This window comes from Gymnogyps californianus, chromosome 3, assembly GCF_018139145.2.
Source record: "Gymnogyps californianus isolate 813 chromosome 3, ASM1813914v2, whole genome shotgun sequence".
NCBI classification, from domain to species: domain Eukaryota; kingdom Metazoa; phylum Chordata; class Aves; order Accipitriformes; family Cathartidae; genus Gymnogyps; species Gymnogyps californianus.
This window is the reverse complement of record NC_059473.1, coordinates 56,481,044-56,487,043: the sequence shown is the minus strand read 5'-3', so window position 1 is coordinate 56,487,043 and position 6,000 is coordinate 56,481,044. Positions and strand designations below refer to the sequence as shown.

General features: G+C 41.1%; 1 protein-coding gene across 1 annotated transcript in view; it reads right to left on the bottom strand.

The window, feature by feature from the left end:
* Window positions 1-2,990: 2,990 nt before the first annotated feature.
* Window positions 2,991-6,000, bottom strand: part of MTHFD1L (methylenetetrahydrofolate dehydrogenase (NADP+ dependent) 1 like) — a 159,746-nt gene continuing 156,736 nt past the window's right edge. Inside the window, exon 28 of the mRNA XM_050893993.1 lies at window positions 2,991-5,982. The gene's annotated coding sequence lies outside the window, so the exon portion shown is untranslated. The remainder of the gene's footprint in view (window positions 5,983-6,000) is intronic.

Below are 6,000 nucleotides of genomic sequence, written 5' to 3'. Positions count from 1 at the left end.
CTGATTTAGTGTCTCTCTTTAAAACCAAATTAATATTAAAAGTAAGCTTTGATGCTTCTGTGAGAGTATCTTTTCCCTTTTCAGTAGGAACTTGCAGATAAATGTACTTTTTTGGGTTTTTTACATAGCCTTCTTCAAAACTGTTGGTAGTAAGTTATATACCACTCAATTTAAAGGAATTTTTTCAAAGGAATCTTTTCAAGTGAGATTTAGTGAAAAAACTTCTCAGACTCATCTTGACTTACATCTGCTGCTTTCATACAATTCTGTCCCAAAAGAGCAAATCTGACTCCTGTGCTTTGTTCCTTCATTTGCCATCTTCATTATTTTTCTTCTTTTATTTATTCTCTTCCATTTTTCACTTACAAATGAAAATTAAATAACTTGCATATCCCATTATTATGAACAAACTGGGATCTAAAGTCTGTCTGACTTACTTTCAGTAGTTCCAGAAGCGGAATTAGATCCACTTTTCATCCTGGATGAACAACAAGCTTTCGCCAGGCACTAATATCTGATACTAAATGACAGTGATTGAACTTACTAAACATAGGGAAAAAAATCAACAACTGTATGGAACTGATGCGAAGGGCTTGGTTCATTAAACTGCTACCTTAGGCTAACATCATAAAGAGCAGACTGCAGTTAACAAGATGTTGGCTTTGTTGCTCTCCCCCAAAACCTTCCTCAGGGGGAGTTCCCTTACTTCAAACACCTCAAAAAAAAAAAAAGGTTGGCAAAAATAGCTTTTTTCTGACTGCAATGGAGACACCGAGGTGATACACGCTCCAGATGAGCTGGAGATGGGTGGGAATATGTGTAAGACCCAAGCCATGGAACCAGCAAACCCAGTGACGTTGTCTCCTTGCAGAGACTTTGGCTGACCGAAAGCTGTGTAGGAGCTGGTCTGCTGCCACAAGTCAGAAATGAGGCTTTCCTCTCCCCTCTCAGATTTCCCCTCGAGCCTTTTGACAAAAACGAAACTGGAAGGAAACATTCTAGAATTCACATAGTGGTATAGTTACATGTCGTGTATATAATACATGTTTGGTACAAATACAGCTGTAATTAAATTTTTCTGGAGAATAAATATAAACTGTGCATGTGATGAGAACATGCAGGTGCTGTGTTATATGGGCAACTAACAGGCTGTGTGCTGAAAAGCTGAAAGTCTTCTCTGGCATTAGGAATCTAACTTTGACCAGATGTTGATGGTAATTGAGTTGCAATACCATGATGGCAATTGCCCGGTGGGAAACAACTTAGCTTTTAAAATGTCAAAACTTCAACCTTGATTTAGTGTATTGCATAAAAGTGAGCATGACTTGTATTTGATACATCCTCATTTTTTATTAGTACTCTGCGAACAAAAGTTCTTATGGTCCCTATAGGGTGCGTGTATTTCAGCTCTGTGCTTCCTCAGCGCTAACTTTTTCTACTAGCATCGCAGTTCATAGGTGCACAGAGGAGTTTACCTTGGAAGGGACCTGGAGGTCCCCCAATGCAGGGCTGACTTACAAAGGTTCTTCAGGGTCTTGTCCATTTGAGCCTATACTGGCATGTAGCAGTCTAGCTCTTCCCAATCATTACTCAAAAGTTTAATTTAAGAAGTTTACTTGGGAAGCAAATATTGAAGATTTTACATAAAAACTGCATGCACAAATACATACTCCCTCATGCTTGTGTATATGTAATGTATTACATTCAAGTGCATGGAGCAGGGAACTATTACCATGACCACACTTGTGGAAATATTTGAATTTAGCTTACTTTACGTAAACACTCTGGCCTTAAATCCACAGTGTATGGTAATACGTATAGCACAGCAGTCCTGTTCTCAGGACAAATGCTTGAAGAGGCTTTCAGTGTTTCCATTTCAGCCCTCTCAAGCAGGGGGTCCTAGCTTGGCCTTAAAATTTTTCTCTGAAATATTTTTTTCAAAAGAATACCCTATGAAAAACTGCATGTTAAAAGGGGTGAAACTGGTTACCCTCCCTCGCCACCCCAATAATTCAGTGGAGGGGAGAGAGTTTGCACATGCCTCCCATGCTTGCCGTGGCTGGTTGGGTGGCCATCAGCAGGGCAGACCCAGGTACCACCGAAGCACCAACTCAGTGCTCGAGACCTGTTACGTATGGGTAAGTTCCTCACTGAAACATTGCAGAGAAGCTGAAAAGCTGTTTGGAAATCTAACCATGAGCAGCATGTTAAAAATCCAGTACTAATCCAAATCATATGGTTAAGACTTCATTTAGCTATTCAGAAGACAGGAGCCATGTCCAGTGTGTGCCTAAAATCCTTGACTTCTTCCCCCACCCCTCCTCCCGCTTCCCCATTTTATTTATTCCTGCTCCCGGGATGCCTTCTGTTGTGTTATGGTCCAGTTCATTTAACACCCATAGTTCCTGAAGCTTTTGCATCACTTGTATTTAAATCCCAGCCCGAGAAGCTCACAGATATATATTCTTGTACCTGATACTGCTTTGGACAAATCCAGCTGCCAGCTGAGAAGTGGAAAGACCCTTGCATCTGATCCAGCCTTTCATGCCAAGGACCAAAGGCAACAGCAAGATATTTTGGGACCAGGACAGGATGATCGCCTGGTGTGTCCTTCCCCAAACACAAACCCACTTCAAAAGGACTGTACTGATGGAGAAGATCCTGTGGACAACCCTCCGGTGCATGGCCCTTTGTGGCAGCAGCCAAGGACCCAAACGCATTCCTGGCTTCCCAAGACCCAGGAAAGAGCCCCAAGCCTTGCTTGCATCTGGCACTCAACCAGGATGCGGCTGAGCTCCTCTCTTTCCTTGGCATAGCTGTGTTTAGCTGGAGACAGGGGCATGACAAGACTAAGTGGCTTATGAGGAATGAAAAATAAAAAGTCACTATTTAAATAGACAAGATGGTAGATAGAGAACAATATTAAATAATGGATGTACTTTATTAATGAATCCAGACTGGAGACAGGGACCACTTGTGCAAACCGAACATCAGTACACACATACACTTTATTTTCATGTTCATGGCAGCTGAAATTCTGGGATTTTGAATTTTAAAATACAAATGAAGAAACCCATTGTGTGTAGTCTGAAGTATTTCAATGTCATTACAGAAGTAGTTCAGCATTAGCAATAACAAGGTATTCAGTCACTACAAAAAGCAGATCTTCTGATAATAAACAACTGTATGGTTCTTAACACACTTTAGCAAATGCAGGGATAAGCACAGCAAGCTGCCTTATAAAGCTGTGGTTCTGCCATGTCACGAAATTGCTCAGAGCAGATGCGAAGGCAGGAGTCCCACACCTGCAATTGCATCCGTGTAACAAGTGGCACACCTATCAATAACACTTACCTTAAAAAGCTTTCATTTTAAACCCTTCTTGATGAAGGCCTCAGAACTAGGGTGGCCCCAGGGAACACACTGTGGCAGTTTCTGCAGCTCAGCTGACAGCCAATAGCTCAATCCCTTTGGATCATGAGACAATTTGCACGCCAGTGTGGATTCTTTTTAACAAATCTTCTACTAAAATGTAAAATGAAGGACTAAAAATGTAATAGCTCAAGAGATTTTGCAGATAGCTAACTAGATGGGGTAGGGGAAAAGGTAGGACAAAAGAAGAGAGGGTCATTCCAGCTTTCCTTGAATTACTGAAGCTATCAAAACAATGTAACAAATCCTGTGCACGTGGCAGTAGAAAAATTACAGGATGTTTGTCAACTCTCAACTAATTGAGCTGGAACGGTGTTTTAGGGAGAGACTGATGGGTCAGATAAACAGGCCTGAAGGGACAATATGGAGACGACACTACAGAAGGTGTGTGGGTATCAAACAGCAGTTCGAAATGACTTAGAAAACTTGTTGCTCAGACACCCGTATCCATATGGAAGCTTCACAGGTGGCCAGCTAGCGCCACATTTAGTATCCCACACTGCATGGAGATAGGTCCAACGCACCTGCGGGGGATCCACAGTGACTGCTAATAAGGCACTGTTATGGTTTTCTGAATTTCTCTAGACAAGATGGAGGGAAAACCTTATTTTTTTTTTCTCGTAAGGACGCTACTAGGAAAACTATAGCTGGAAACAACACTTATTTTCTTCCAAAAGTCTTTGGCTGTTTCTGGGCTAGATAGTTCAGTGTGTGCAAGACTAAATTACAACACCGTTAGGTGTATGAATAGCATGGTTGTATTTTGGGGCACAACTTAATAGAAAATATCAGAAATCTCTCTCCCCAGTAGCTGAGAGAGCCACACCTGAATCTTACTTTCTACTGATCATGTTTGTCCTGCCCCAGTGTAATTAAAGCACCCACAATCTAGGCCGCTACAAACTCTATTGTCTAATCAGGCTAAAACATCAAATAGCTCTATTTTTTACATTTAAATTTATCTTCACAGCAATCCCTATGGTGCTGGAGGACCACGCTATGAATAGAACAGTTCTGAAATGCAGTCAACAGACACTTCCGTGCTACTCCAGGGAAGGCACAGATAATTATTTTAATTGTCCCCAGTTTGCTCTTCTGTCCATAATTATAGTTTTGAGTTTATAAATAACGAAGCATGATTTTATAAACCAAAACAAACCCCTCAATTACAACACAGTTCCCGAGATAATTAAGTCTCCAAATGTGGCTGTGTAGAAGGGAACCAAAACTACACTGCAGAAGCCCATAACACACAGATGTGCATAAGCGGAGCAAAGCGACAGGATGGAAAACGTCACCAGGAAAATAAACTCTCTCATCATTATTTCACTGCTTTTTACCCAAAAAAACAATGGCCTATTGTCTCTATTCAACCCATTGTTCTGTTGCATTCTTTGTTATTGAAGGAACCAACAGTCAGTCAGTGAGAGTTTCCTGAGGAGCAGCAGCTTGAAAAGCTAAATGCAGTATCCTGTGCCTAAAGCTTGTTTTGCTGCAGACTTAGGAAAAACCAGACAAGGTAAGTTACTGAGGTAAATTAAAGCACACAGTTTAGGACTTAACTTGTTTGAACACCCCCTTCAAATAGAAAACACACTCCAGTTTTACAAGTATGGTGGTTAAAACCCGCAAAACGAAGCAGAACAAAGCTCTGCCCTGCCGCATCGTTGCTTGGTGGACGTTCCTCTGTTGTTACTGGGCGTTGCGTACTGCCAGGGACAGGACAAGAAAAACTCTAGGTCGGGAGCCAGCCCAGCAGGAGGCTTCATTAGCCATGAACAGGAGCAAAACAGGGCTTCAGAAAGAGCAGTGCCCTCGCTGAACAACCAGCTTCACCACAACAAGCACATAATCAGCTGGACAGCCTGTAACATACGCTTTGGGTAAACGGAGACCTATGGATATGAGACAGCTATGGCTTACGTGTTTCAAAAGATCTTGGCCCAACAAGGAAACAAATTATATATTAAAAACCTTTTACAAAATACATGCTCTGTTCTTTCTCTGCTTAGTATCTTCCTTGCTTGAAGCTTGGCTGTCGCCCAAACGCATCCAGAGCAACGCTTGATGATAACTCAAAAATGTGCAGTTAATCTGTGTGTAGTTTCAGCTCCTGAATGCCAGGAGCAAAAGTGTATTTTTCAGAGAGAAATAGGCTTGATCACACAGTATAATCATGTTTATGCAAGTTTTTAGATGGCCAAGATAAGGGAAATACTTCTGTAAACTCCTCTGAGAAAAGATGAAAACTCTAAGGTGAAAAATTTCTCTCTTTTTCTATGTCATTTTATCCACAAACAAGTATAAGCCCCAGTAGAGAGCTTTCTGCACTACAGCGAGAAAAACTTTAGCTTGCCTTTTTTTCTTTTTTTTTTTTTTTAACCTTACAGCTATATTTCATCATAAAATCTAGTTTGAAGAAAGAGTAAACTTTTGCTCTTTGGTCTATCTTGACATTCCTCCAGAGACACATAACAGGAATATTTCAGATTCATTTTTGTCTCCTACTTGCAGGAAACAGGGAAGTTGCAGTTCTTAATTTCCAGGCTTCTGAAATGAGAAAGATAA